The sequence below is a fragment of the Schistocerca americana genome, chromosome 5 (genome assembly GCF_021461395.2).
Source record: "Schistocerca americana isolate TAMUIC-IGC-003095 chromosome 5, iqSchAmer2.1, whole genome shotgun sequence".
NCBI lineage: Eukaryota > Metazoa > Arthropoda > Insecta > Orthoptera > Acrididae > Schistocerca > Schistocerca americana.
The window spans coordinates 432,524,256-432,539,190 of record NC_060123.1 but is presented as its reverse complement, the minus strand read 5'-3'; the positions used below and the strand labels follow the sequence as shown (position 1 = coordinate 432,539,190).

Here is a 14,935-nt window from a genome sequence, read left to right as displayed (position 1 = left end):
CGAAGGGAAAGGTAGACCCATTTCACCTCGTAGTCTCAAAAAATGGTTCAAATGGCTCTGAGCACTATGGGACTCAACTTCTGAGGTCATTAGTCCCCTAGAACTTAGAACTAGTTAAACCTAACTAACCTAAGGACATCACAAACATCCATGCCCGAGGCAGGATTCGAACCTGCGACCGTAGCGGTCTTGCGGTTCCAGACTGCAGCGCCTTTAACCGCACGGCCGCTTCGGCCGGCTACGTAGTCTCACTCGTCCCGGGTAGTCGACTGAAGCGAGGAAGTCGCTCGTGCAGAAGAGAGAGGATGTGTGTGCAGCTGTGTGTTTACTCGCGGAACCCAGAGCTGCAAAAGCGCAGGCAGCTTCCAGCAGCCTAGGAGAGTGTGAAGGGGCAGGAGGCAGACAGGCAACCTTCGGCCCACGCCTCTAACGGTACCCGCGCCGCTTCTGCAGTAGGCCACAGCAGCAACACCTGCCGATACACAGCATTCCTCGCGAAGGCTGCCCTTCAGGATTACAACTCAACGGTTGTGCGCCGTTCTTGCTTGCATTGCATCGCTCGGATGCCTATTTGCGGTAGTCCCTTATACACGTTTCTTGTTTCAACTGACTACTCGAGACAAGTGAGTCTACAGCAGTGCACCGGGTATTTTATTGCTGTACTGTCTCATCTGTTTCGAGTGGTCATTTTCACTTACACGCTAGCACCAAAACTGCGTGTCTTATGAGAGCTTCAAAAAATGGTTCAAATGGCTTTGAGCACTATGGGACTTAACTTCTGAGGTCATCAGTCCCCTAGAACTTAGAACTACGTAAACCTAACTAACCTAAGGACATCACACACATCCATGCCCGAGGAAGGATTAGAACCTGCGACCGTACCGGTCGTGCGGCTCTAGACTGTAGCGCCTAGAATCGCTCGGTCACTCCGGCCGGCTTATGAGAGCTGTCTGCCGTCTAGTTTGGCATCCGAACGGTGAAAATGAGTTTATGAGGGGCTAGCGTTCTTACAAAAAAATCGAAATATAGTAACAAAATGTAGTAACAGACAACGATGATAGAGTTTATTAACGACCAAAGCAGAACGAATAGAAAAAGTTTCATCCAAACATTTCAGAACAGATACTTTTATTTGCTCGATAAAATATATACGTGCAAACACAACAAACAATATCTAGAACACAGTAAATAACACCTTTTTGCTTTAAATATCCTTTGTATCTTCTTTTCTTCCTAAGTGCCTAGATAATTCTGACTTTTCACTGCTGAAATAATGTCCATTACAAAATGTTTATCAATTTACGCTCATATTTTTGCATAATGTAAGCTTTTTCTGTAAAACGTAAATACTTTTCTCGTTTCAAATATCTCGTCTCTCTCTTGTAGGAGAACATTAATAGGCAAAAAAAAAAAAAAAAAAAAAAATACCAGACGCTTGTGTAACTTTCCAGTGTGTATGAAAACAAATCAGACACCACAGTAATATTAAGAATACACAAAGACAGCAATTCCATTTCTGTAATGGGAGTGAGCTCTTCCAGAATCGGTTAACTTCCGATGTCTGGTAATGCAGATCCATCATAGTCCTTTGTTTCAGCCCATGCGAGATGTATAGCATACTCGGAAATTTAGAATTCCTCACTTGGCACAGCTATAGGTCATTGGAGTCGTAGACAGACTCCCGTACTGGTTGGCTGCTGATTTACACGGAAGCACGAAAGGTGCACACACTTCGAGTAGTCTATTTTGACCAGTAAGTCGTCGTGTAAAACTGGCGTTAAAGAACAATTCTGCTTCGAATTTTTCGTTAGTTACAACAGCTGTCTCTACTTTTTAACCCAAAAAAATCACTTATTCGCACTGTTTTTATTTTTTACGTCTTTATCGCAAGACAATTACAGGTTTGTGATAAACACCGTTCTCAGAATTGTTAACTATACCAAGATTGGCTAGTCAACCTGCGAGCTGTATCATTTCCTTTAAACGGAGACAAGTGTTGTTTTCATTCCGAGAATTGTTTTGATTACGCTCTGTGGGCTAGTCATTCTGTGAAAGACTCTCCATCTCTGCATAGCTACTGCAACCTACATCCGTTTAAACCGGCTTGCTGTATTCGAGTCTTGGTCTCCCTCTACAATTTCTACGCCCCCCCCCCCCTCTCCCTCTCTCATACATATCCCTTCATTGTCAAACTGACGATTCCTTAATCGTTGTGGATGTGTCCCATAAACTGGTTCCTTCTTTTACTCAAGTTGTGCGACCACCCCCCCCCCTCCCCCCTGTTCGATCCTGTAACTCTTCATTAGTATTCGATATACTCATCTAATCTTCAGCATTTTATAGTCGCACTCCAGTTGAAAAGCTTCTTTTCTTTTCTTGTCTAAATTGTGTATCTCCCATGTTTCACTTCCGTACGAGGCTACACTCAAGAGAATTACCATCAGAAAAAGCTCTCTAACATTTAAATTTATATTCGACGGTAGCAAATTTATCCTTTTTAGGAACGTTGTTCTTGCTACTGCAGGTCTCCATTTTATATCCTCAAAACTTCAGGGATCGTCAGTTCCTACGTTGCCTAAATAGCGAAATACATCGACTACTTTAAGTGTCTCATTTCCCAATCTGATTCCCTCAGCACCGCCTACATTAATTCGACTACATTCCGTAATACGTGTTTTACTTCTGTTGATACATAAAATTTAAAAACTTGTCACATCAGAAAACACACTACCTAATGTAAAAGTACAAATCCTAAAGCACTTTTAAATGGGAATCAGTTCGTGAAACACTTTGTGATTACTGCAAGATCTCGGCAAAAATAAAAATAAAAAAAAAAAAAAAAATCTCACTGGTAACAGAAATGCTTATTCTCACTGAGAAATAAGCTTGAACGTATCTAAATACACAAGCTACGGAACACAGTTCTGTGTAACAGAAGTGATGATCCGAAATAAGAAAGACGGCATTAGTCGTTCGTGAGATAAATTTTCTGATGACAAAAGTAAATCACTAAAACGTGTCATATTTGCTATTGTCAATTTATCAGAGTTACAGTCGACGACGACCACTGTGAGAAAACGGCTGATGTCAAGTTTAGTAACCAAAATAACTTTAAATACTATGAAACACCATCTATGTCGTTGCCAATTTTAAGAAAATCATCAATATTCCCATTTCTGGAGGTAACGAAAAGGTAAAAAATGGTGGGAGTAATACGATGATAAGCAGAAACATAACGACCATCACTATACCGTGAGGAGTCGCTGTGTGAACGATACATAATAGGACCCGAGGATAAAAGAAATCATGATTCGAATCGCGGTCTTTAGGAAGAAAGTAGTCAATTAAAGAAACTTTAACAAAAGCAAAATCATAGTTGCCCTGTAAATGGCAAGGAGCGTGAAGAGTATGTTGCGGTAGACGACGTATTGGTTATTTGCTCACAGAATTTTAGCATCTGTAGATGAATGACTGACCTAAAGCTCAGTGGCTTAGCCTCTCTCTAAATGACAACGGCGACAGTGTGGGTCGCAAAAGATAGCGGAGTAAGATGATGGGGAAGGTTTCATAGCGTTAGGGCGTACTGTTCAGAAACCTTTGTGCAAATTGTGTGCTTTTGCTGTGGACGCGGTACCTTGTGACTGGTCAATGACTTACGGGTGAGCTGAATTATGCCGGGAGAAGGTGAAAAATCACAGTTCGCGATTTGCCGCTCTTAAGTCTTCCGTGTGGTGTACAAATAACGTTAGGACGTATACCTTATAAGCTGGTGATACACTTAACTTGGCCACCATGAATCCTGTGGTTTCTAAAGGGGTACAGTACTAAACCTGTTTACGATCTTAATATTCTTCTTCTTTTTTTCTTGTGTCTTTGTCACGCATCGTTGCAGGGTCAGTATGGACATGAACGGATTTGGCATGGCTCGTTTAAGGGGTGTCCGGATGCTCTTCCTGGAGTATGTGTACTCCAACTGTCTGCGATTGGTGTTACTCATGTGAAAGTGAGCGAAAGTGTAATTGAAGTGGGACTTGGATACTATCCCGGTATTCACCTTGTGGGATGTGGGAAACCGCCAAAAAACCTCATTCAGGATAGCCAGCACGGCGACCCTCGTAGTTAATCTTCCATGCCGATTTGATCCGGCCCCGACGCACCTCCTCGTCCCAGAAGCGGCGCTTCAACAGGCACAGCTTTCGAGGAGAGGGGAGCGTGGGGGAGGAGTACAATCTTAATACACTACTGGCCATTAAAATTGCTACACCACGAAGATGACGTGCTACAGACGCGAAATTTAACCGACAGGAAGAAGATGCTGTGATATGCAAATGATTAGCTTTTCAGAACATTCACACAAGGTTGGCACCGGTGGCGACTCCTACAACGTGCTGACATGAGGAAAGTTTCCAACAGATTTCTCATACACAAACAGCAGTTGACCGGCGATGCCTGATGAAACGTTGTTGTGATGCCTCGTGTAAGGAGGAGAAATGCGTACCATCACGTTTCCGACTTTGATAAAGGTCGGATTGTAGCCTATCGCGATTGCGGTTTATCGTATCGCGACATTGCTGCTCGCGTTGGTCGAGATCCAATGACTGTTAGCAGAATATGGAATCGGTGGGTTCAGGAGGGTAATACGGTACGCCGTGCTGGATCCCAACGGCCTCGTATCACTAGCAGTCGAGATGACAGGCATCTTATCCGCATGGCTGTAACGGATCGTGCAGCCACGTCTCGATCCCTGAGTCAACAGATGGGGACGTTTGCAAGACAACAACCATCTGCAAGAACAGTTCGACGACGTTTGCAGCAGCATGGACTATCAGCTCGGAGACCATGGCTGCAGTTACCCTTGACGCTGCATCACAGATAGGAGTGCCTGCGATGGTGTACTCAACGACGAACGTGGGTGCACGAATGGTAAAACGTCATTTTTTCGGATGAATCCAGGTTCTGTTTACAGCATCATGATGGTCGCATCCGTGTTTGGCGACATCGCGGTGAACGCAGATTGGAAGCGTGTATTCGTCATCGCCATACTGGCGTATCACCCGGCGTGATGGTATGGGGTGCCATTGGTTACATGTCTCGGTCACCTCTTGTTCGCATTGACGGCACTTTGAACTATGGATGTTACATTTCAGATGTGTTACAATTTGTGGCTCTACCCTTCATTCGATCCCTGCGAAACCCTGCATTTCAGCAGGATAATGCACTCTTGAGTCAGTACTCTTGATGAACTGTGGTATCGTGTTGAAGCTGCAAGGGCAGCTGTACCTGTACAACACCATCCAGGCTCTGTTTGACTCAATGCCCAGGCGTATCAAGGCCCTTATTACGGCCAGAGGTGGTTGTTCTGGGTACTGATTTCTCAGGATTTGTGCACCCAAATTGCGTGAATATGTAATCACATGTCATTTCTAGTGTAATATATTTGTCCAATGAATAGCCGTTTATCATCTGCATTTCTTCTTGGTGTAGCAATTTTAATGGCCAGTAGTGTACTATTACTGGCCATATGCGTCCTTCATGGCTTCTCTCTTCCTCTTTGGGTGTGGCAATTTCCGGCTGAATGATTGCATATTGTGCCACGAGGCCATAAACTTGCTATAACGATGTTCGGGGCGCGGTGATGAACTGCAGATGATATTCTGGCTCCCAAACGCAAGCGGTCAGTTAACGTGTGATTTTACTCACACTAATGGTTTAGATGAAATCACACTACTGTACTGAAGCAAAATGTTCACGCTTGCAACAGCTGTGCAACAACGGTAAGCCACGATCAGTGGCGTCACAGGCTTTACAGTGCATGTAGAGGGTTGGAACTTAAATAGTGGCAACTATTTATTCGCAACCGATACAAAAGAGTTACATGTTTGCACCTGTTACTGTCCTTCAAAGTAGTCGCCAGCGTTGTGTAGAACCCGTTGCCAGCGATGTGGAAGGCGTAGTATACCGTTAGCAGAGCTTGTTCTGTTGATGGTACGAATGGAGCGGTCTTAAGTTATGGTGATTCTCGTGTGCGACTCTGATGGTGCTATCCTAACGCATTACGTTACTCCTCGGCAGACCGCCAATGCACAGTATTACTGTTCGTTTTTGGAGCATCACCTGCGACCAGCTTTGCGAAAGAAGCGGCGACACTTTCTGCGCAACCCACCCATCATTTTTCACGACAGTGAGCGGGCACATACAGCGCAAGCTGTGGCTGCTGTGTTAGGTCGATGGGACTGGGAAGTACTGTACCATCCACCATACTCCCCGGACTTAAGTCCTTGTGACTTTGATTTGATTCCGAAGATGAAGGAACCACTTCGTGGCATTCGCTTCAGAACTGTTCGAGATTCGACAGGCAGTAGACCGCTCCACTGGGACTATCAACAGAACAGGCTCTGCTAACGGTATACTACGACTTCCACATCTCTGGCAACGGGTTCTGCGCAACGCTGGTGACTACTTTGAAGGACAGTAGCAGGTGCAAACATATAACTGTTTTGTATCGCTTCTGAATAAATAGTTGGTACTATTTAAGTTCCAACACTCGTATAAACAAGCGTCCGAATGGTCGACAAGAGGGGCCACTTACACCCTCCTGGAACCAGCGATATAGACTTTTTGTTCAGTACAAAGTTCTCACCTATTTCTGACGATGATTGTTTGGGTTACTATTAAACAGCAGATTTAAAATTCTCGAGTGCGACGGGAGAGGTGTGGTTGTAGAAATAACTGTCTTACCATTTGTCTGTGGTGAAGTAAAATCCATGGCGGCTGCCTGAGACTGCACTCAGTCTTACCCGGCAGAGCAATAGGGCAGTGCTACGCAATAATGCGTGAAACTGAGACGGTGGGTGGGGTGGGGGGGGGGGATGGGGATTGCCTTGATTCAGTGCTAACATGTTAAGAAATCGATTGTAAAAGTTAATTTGATGATAGTTCCGGGAGTTCACCATATTCACCTTGTCGAAGGCGGCGGCCTTAGGTTACACTTTACCAAGAAACCGAAAAATGTAACTTTCTGAACACTGTTCAACTTTGTTGTGCTAATTAACATTAAATAATGGAAGGCATGAAAATAGTACAATAAATCCATTATCGTTGTCGAATGTGAAGTTTTGAAAGTAAATAAATTGCTACAGATGGCTTCAAAGTGAAATAAGCACTTTGTAATGTTCATTTCCTGTTAATGCATTTTGAGGCGATTTAACATGGAAGTTTTGGTTCGTTATTTTTGTTGCTATCCAGCAAGAACTTCTCGCTAATTTTGATTTCTTTTTTGTCTGTTTCAAATACTTAATTATTAACGTCTGTTTAACATGACCAGTATACCAACAAAAATATTGTTTTTTTTCGTGAATAGCTCGCAGTATACCCTCAATTTAATGATGGGCAAAATATAATTTCAGATAGTTGAATAAAAATTAGCATCCTAATAATCTAAAAAGATGTGCTTTGCACGTACTAATGGAATATCTTATCCTTTAGGTATAATAGCAATACCCTAATAACATTTGATCCCTATCCCTCGTTTGAGATGCAATACGTTTTACGGACTATCGTCACTTTTAATTCTTGGGGCATGGTACATTCTCAATATCAGCGAATCCGCTGTTTCAAAAATGACAATTGTAGAACCTTGCCCCCGCTTGGATAAAATCTACGGACAACATTGACATATCTATTTTACCAAATGATTAACCCAGTTCGTACAGTAGCTCACATTCTCCATAGCAAGTCTTGTTTGAACCACTTTCCCACAAAATCTCTGACCACCTCATTGTTGCCAAATTTTTTGGTTCAAATGGTTCAAATGGCTCTGAGCACTATGCGACTTAACTCCTGAGGTCATCAGTCGCCTAGAACTTAGAACTAATTAAACCTAACTAACCTAAGGACATCACACACATCCATGCCCGAGGCAGGATTCGAACCTGCGACCGTAGCGGTCGTCCGGCTCCAGACTGTAGCGCCTAGAACCGCACGGCCACTCCGGCCGGCCCAAATTTTTTGCTCCTACATAATGCCTCGTTGAGTTAACCCAGGTTTCATGACACGTTAAAATCGTCCTTAGAAAAGGGTCAGCTTCCCTTTCATAGCGTTCTTTTAAGTCTATAAACACGCTTTGAGGCTTTTTTCCTTGCGGTGTTGCGTTAATTCTTCGAGATCCAACTTGCACTTGTTTTGCTGTACTTGAGGTTGTTACTGATAACGTTGTGAACTGTGCCAACACATACTGCAACTGTTTTTGCTGTATGTTTAACTGTATTCCGTCGGTCGTGCGGGTTTCAAGCGAAGGATTTGATACTTCCAACTACCCGGCCAGGACGTTACTCGTCTATCCCCGAGGTTCCACCGTTTTTGAAGTGTCCTTCCAACTTTTCACAGTTTTCGCGGTTCATATAGCTTTCACCATATTGTAAAATAATTAAAGGAAAAGATTTTAGACGGGTTTTCACCTTGAGAAAGCAAAAAGTGGGCCACTGAACATTATCCAGTTAATGTGGAAACTCCAAGCGGACACACCATCACTAACTCGACATTGAGGTTATGAACCAAACTATTTTTATCCGTCAGCTGTTCTCACCTCGTCCCAGTGATGTTAGCCTAAAGGCATGAAAGTACAAAACTTTTCTGTGAACTGTTGCTTTTCTACACCAGTTTGTCTCTCTAATTATTGAATGCCTCTCGTATATCAAGTGTTTCGTATGAGAGCAATTACATTACTTTTACATGCCACACGTCTTTAGAAAGACAAAACAGAATTTGGAATACTGTTTTTCGCGAAAACAGCCGTTACAGTTCCACATTTAGTCAGCGCAATTGCCGTTTCTGTTCAATTAGAAGAGGTCTAATTCTTCAGTCTAATATTTCTATTTATCCTGCACTGTACAAAAAGTCACTCCGTCCATATTGACCGAAAATTTTTAAAAGCAAACGAAACTTGATAGCCCAAGCACGCTTCAAAATCGGTTGCGTTGATGGGGGAGCGAAAATAAGTTGCGGAGTTGGAAAACCGGCAATTAGAAGCGGATTTCCAGAATCCATTGTGACGTGTTTTCATGACCACCCAAAAGCGGTATTGGGAAATCGGTTTACGAAATCCGGTTTTGCGAGTCCCATATAAACGGTGTGTAGCGGCTTCGAACATACTTTAAAATTTCATTATGAACTTTTTCTCACTTACATATTTAACGCATCAACTTCTTTGTAAAGTAATCAGACGTCTGAGCTTTTTATATATGGTGTTATTTTCTTTTGTAGGGTTACCGGTATATTTATGTTCATAATTTACAATTCTGTAAATAATTGTTCTTAGTATAAACTTTTTCTTTTGAAAACAAATGACATTTTGAAATGCACACAGTAAGGAGAAGACATAAAAATGCAGTAAATGAAGTAGACGCAAAGGAATACAAATGTCTCAGAAATGAGATCGACAAGAAATGCAAAATGGTTAAGCAGGAATGGCTAGAGGACAAATGCAAGAATGTGGAGGCATATATCACTAAGGGTAAGACAGTACTGCCTACAGGAGAACTGAAGAGACCTTTGGAGAAAAGAGAACCACCTTTATGAATATCATGAGCTCAGATGGAAAACCAGTCCCAATCAAAGAAGGGAAAACAAAAAGGTGGAAGGAGTATATAGAGGTTCTATACAAGGACGATGTACTTGAGAGCAATATTATGGAAATTGAAGAGGACGTAGATGAAATGGAAGGTAAGACACTGCATGAAGAATTTGACAGAGCACTGAAAGACCTAAGTCGAAACAACGCCCGGGAGTAGACAACATTCCATTAGAACTACTGATACCCTCTGGATAGCTAGCCATGACAAAACTCTTCCATCTGGTGAGCAAGACGTATGAGACAGGTGAAATATCCTCAGACTTCAAGAACAATATAATAATTCCAATCCCAAAGAAAGCAGATATTGACAGGTGTGAAAATTACCGAACTATCAGTTTAATAAGTCACGGCTGCAAAATACTAACACGAATTCCTTACAGACGAATGGAAACACTGGTAGAAGCCGACCTTGGGGAAGATTAGTTTGGATTCCGTAGAAATGTTAGAATACGCGGGCGATAATGACCCTACAACTTATTTTAGAAGAAAGTTTAAGGAAATGCAAACCTACGTTTCTAGCGTTTGTGGACTTGGAGAAAGCTTTTGACAATGTTGACTTCAATACTCTTTCAAATTCTGAAGGTGGCAGGGGTAAAATCCAGGGAGCGAAAGGCTATTTACGGTCTGTACAGAAATCAGATGACAGTTTGTCGAGGGCCACAAAAGGGAAGCAGTGATTGAGAGGGGAGTGAGACATTGTTGTCGCGTATCCCCAATGTTATTGAATCTGTATACTGAGGAAGCAGTAACGGAAAGCAAAGAAAAATTTGGAGTAGGAATTAAAATGCATGGAGAAGAAATAAAAACTTTGAGATTTACCGATGACATTGTAGTTCTGTCAGAGACAGCAAAGGACTTGGAAGAGCAGGACGATATAAGATGAACACCAACAAGAATAAAACGAGGATAGTAGTCGAATGTAGTCGAATTAAATCAGGTGATGCTGAGGGAATTGGATTAGGAAATGAGACACTGAAAGTAGTAGATGAGTTTTGCTATTTGGGGAGCAAAATAACTGATGATGGTCAACGCAGGGAGGATATAAAATGTAGACTACCTATGGCAAGGAAAGCGTTACTGAAGAAGAGAAATTTGTTAACATCGAGTATAGGTTTAAGCGTCAGGAAGTCCTTTCTGAAAGTATTTGTATGAAGTGTATCCATGTATGGAAGTGAAAAATGGATGATAAATAGTTTAGACAAGAAGAGACTAGAAGCTTTCAAAATGTGGTGCTTCAGACGAATGATGAGGATTAGATGGGTAGATCACGTGACTTATGAGGAGGTACTAAATAGAATTGGGCAGAAGAGGAACAGCTTGACTAGAAGAAGGGATCGTTTGTTAGGACACGTTCTGAGGCATCAAGGTATCACCAGTTTAGGACTGGAGGGAAGCGTGGTGGGAAAAAATCGTAGGGGGTGACGAAGAGATGAATATACGAAGAGGACTCACAAGGATGTAGGTTTCAGTAGTTCCTCGGAGATGAAGAAGCTTGCTCAGGATAGAGTAGCATGGAGAGCGGCATCCAACCAACCTCTGGACTGAAGACCACAACAACAAGATTAACAAGAGATCTAGAGTTCCGGAGTTTTATTGTGCAGTGTGATACAGGGTGGCGCACGAAATGTGTTACCAATTGTTTCTTTCACAATTTACGACGCACATTAGATATCCCGCTAGGATCTCTACAGCAGTACCAGCAGAGCTTGGAAATACAAATGAGTTACGAAATGACTTGCAATTCACGATACTGCCGCTATGAGACTAGTAAGCAGCAATGGCTGACAATGGAAGACTGACGACACAGCAACGATCGGCAATTGTGTTACTTTGTCATGAAACGAAAAGCCTTGTGACTCAGAGGCGTTTTCGACAGCAGTTTAACACACGATGGGTCCCTTGCAAGAAGACCACCCACAGGTTGTACGATAAATTTGTACAGGAAGGAACAGTATTGGAAGCGAAGCGACCTCGGCCTAAGCCTGTTTGTTCGCCGGAGAATATTGAAGCGGTACGAGTTGCTGTACAGAGAAGTCCCGGGAAAGGCAGCAGTGCTACTGGGAATATCCAGACGCTCCGTTCAACGCATTCTTAAAAGTGACCTCCGTATGTACCCATACAAGATGACCTGTGCACAGAAGCTCACTGAAGAGCACAAGCAGCAAAGACTACTGTTTGCTCAGTGGGCGGAGGATAGGGAAGAAACTCTCAACAACGTTTTATTTTCAGACGAGGCGCATTTTCATTTAGACGGTGTGGTCAACAAACAAACTGTACGCTTCTGGGCCACTGAAAACCCACAAGTGCTTCATGAACGACAACATTATGCTCCGAGGATTACAGCGTGGGCAGCAATTTCCAGTCACGGACTTACTGGACCCTTTTTCTTTGAAGAAACTGTGAACAGCAAGCGTTATTTGAGCATCCTTCGCAATAGCTTCATTCCACAGCTTCTTGCTACTGCCTTGCCCTTCAACACGCAGTGGTTCATGCAAGGTGGAGCAAGGCCACATACTGCAAACACTGTGTTGGAGTTTTTACACGAGCATTTCGACATGCGGATCATTTCACTCAGGTTCCCAGGTCGGTTCAATGACGGACAAAATTGGCCCCCCAGTAGTCCAGACCTCAATCCACGTGACTTTTTTCTTTGGGGGTACCTAAAGGAAAAAATTTTCCCGAAACGTCCACGTGATTTAATGGAGCTCAGAAGACTTATTCTTCAAGCATGCAGTGAAATTACGGAAGACATATGCAGTAGGGTTATCACTAACTTCAGTGTTCGTTTGAAGGAAGTTAGGAAACTAAATGGTGGACATATGGAGGCTTATCTCACGAGGGGTAAGATAGATACTGCCTACAGGAAAATTAAAGAGACCTTTGGAGAAAAGAGAACCACTAGAACCACTTGTATTAATATCAAGAGCTCAGATGGAAACCCAGTTCTAAGAAGGGAAAGCAGAAAGGTGGAAGGAGTATATAGAGGGTCTAAACAGGGGCGATGTTCTTGAGGACAATATTATGGAAATGGAAGAGGAGGTAGATGAAGATGAAATGGGAGATACGATACTGCGTGAAGAGTTTGACAAAGCAATGAAAGACCTAAGTCGAAACAAGGCCTCAGGAGTAGACAACATTCCATTAGAACTACTGACAGCCTTGGGAGAGCCAGTCCTGACAAAACTCTACCATCTGGTGAGCAAGATGTATGAGATAGGCGAAATACCCTCAGACTTCAAGAAGAATATAATAATTCCAATCCCAAAGAAAGCAGGTGTTGACAGATGTGAAAATTACCGAACTATCAGTTTAATAAGCCACAGCTACAAAATACTAACGCGAATTCTTTACAGACGAATGGAAAAACTGATAGAAGCCGACCTCGGGGAAGATCATCTTGGACTCTGTAGAAGTGTTGGAACACGTGAGGCAATACTGACCCTACGACTTATCTTAGAAGAAAGATTAAGGAAAGGCAAACCTAGGTTTCTAGCATTTGTAGACTTAGAGAAAGCTTTTGACAGTGTTGACTGGAATACTCTCTTTCAAATTCTGAAGGTGGCAGGGGTAAAATACAGGGAGCGAAAGGCTATTTACAATTTGTACAGAAACCAGATGGCAGTTATAAGAGTCGACGGACGTAGTGGTCGGGAAGGGAGTGAGACAGGGTTGTAGCCTCTCCCCAATGTTACTCAATCTGTATATTGAGCAAGCAGTGAAGGAAACAAAAGAAAAATTCGGAGTAGGTATTAAAAGCCATGGAGAAGAAATAAAAACTTTGAGGTTCGCCGATGACATTGTAATTCTGTCAGAGACAGCAAAGGACCTGGAAGAGCAGTTGAACGGAGTGGACAGTGTCTTGAAAGGATTATATAAGATGAGCAACAACAAAAGCAAAACGAGGATAATGAAATGTAGTCGAATTAAGTCGGGTGATGCTGAGGGAATTAGATTAGGAAATGAGACACTTAAAGTAGTAAAGGAGTTTTGCTAATTGGGGAGCAAAATAACTAATGATGGTCGAAGTAGAGGAGATATAAAATGTAGACTGGCAATGGCAAGGATAGCGTTCCTGAAGAAGAGAAATTTGTTAACATCGAGTATTGATTTAAGTGTCAGGAAGTCGTTTCTGAAAGTATTTGTATGCCATGTATGGAAGTGAAACATGGACGATAAATAGTTTAGACAAGAAGAGAGTAGAAGCTTTGGAAATGTGGTGCTACAGAAGAATGCTGAAGAATAGATGGGTAGATCACATAACTAATGATGAGGTGTTGAATAGAATTGGGGAGAAGAGGAGTTTGTGGCACAACTTGACTAGAAGAAGGGATCGGTTCGTAGGACGTGTTCTGAGGCATCAAGGGATCACCAATTTAGTTCAAATGGTTCAAATGGCTCTGAGCACTATGGGACTTAACATCTGTGGTCATCAGTCCCCTAGAACTTAGAACTACTTAAACCTAACTAACCTAAGGACATCACACACATCCATGCCCGAGGCAGGATTCGAACCTGCGACCGTAGCAGTCACGCGGTTCCGGACTGCGCGCCTAGAACCGCTAGACCACCGCGGCCGGCACCAATTTAGTACTGGAGGGCAGTGTGGAGGGTAAAAATCGTAGAGGGAGACCAAGAGATGAATACACTAAGCAGATTCAGAAGGATGTAGGCTGCAGTAGGTACTGGGAGATGAAGAAGCTTGCACAGGATAGAGTAGCATGGAGAGCTGCATCAAACCAGTCTCAGGACTGAAGACCACAACAGCAACAACAACAACAACAATGGAGCAGAATAAATCTCCATGGACGGCTCTTCATTGTAGTATATGTTCCTTTCAGATTGTATTGACAATAAAGTTTATGTTGTGTTGTTGTGGTCTTCAGTCCTGAGACTGGTTTGATGCAGCTCTCCATACCACTCTATCCTGTGCAAGCTTTTTCATCTCCCAGTACCTACTGCAACCTACATCCTTCTGAATCTGCTTAGTGTATTCATCTCTTGGTCTCCCTCTACGATTTTTACCCTCCACACTGCCCTCCAATACTGAATTGGTGATCCCTTGATGCCTCAGAACATGTCCTACCAACCGATCTCTTCTTCTGGTCAAGTTGTGCCACAAACTTCTCTTCTCCCCAATCCTATTCAATACTTCCTCATTAGTTATGTGATCTACCCATCTAATCTTCAGCATTCTTCTGTAGCACCACATTTCGAAAGCTTCTATTCTCTTCATGTCCAAACTATTTATCGTCCATGTTTCACTTCCAAACATGGCTACATTCCATATGAATACTTTCAGAAATG

General features: G+C 42.8%; 1 protein-coding gene across 1 annotated transcript in view; it reads left to right on the top strand.

Moving 5' to 3' along the window:
- The window catches only part of LOC124615525 (LHFPL tetraspan subfamily member 3 protein), a 147,812-nt gene that overhangs the window by 113,117 nt on the left and 19,760 nt on the right, over nt 1–14,935 (top strand). The gene's annotated exons all lie outside the window — the stretch shown is intronic.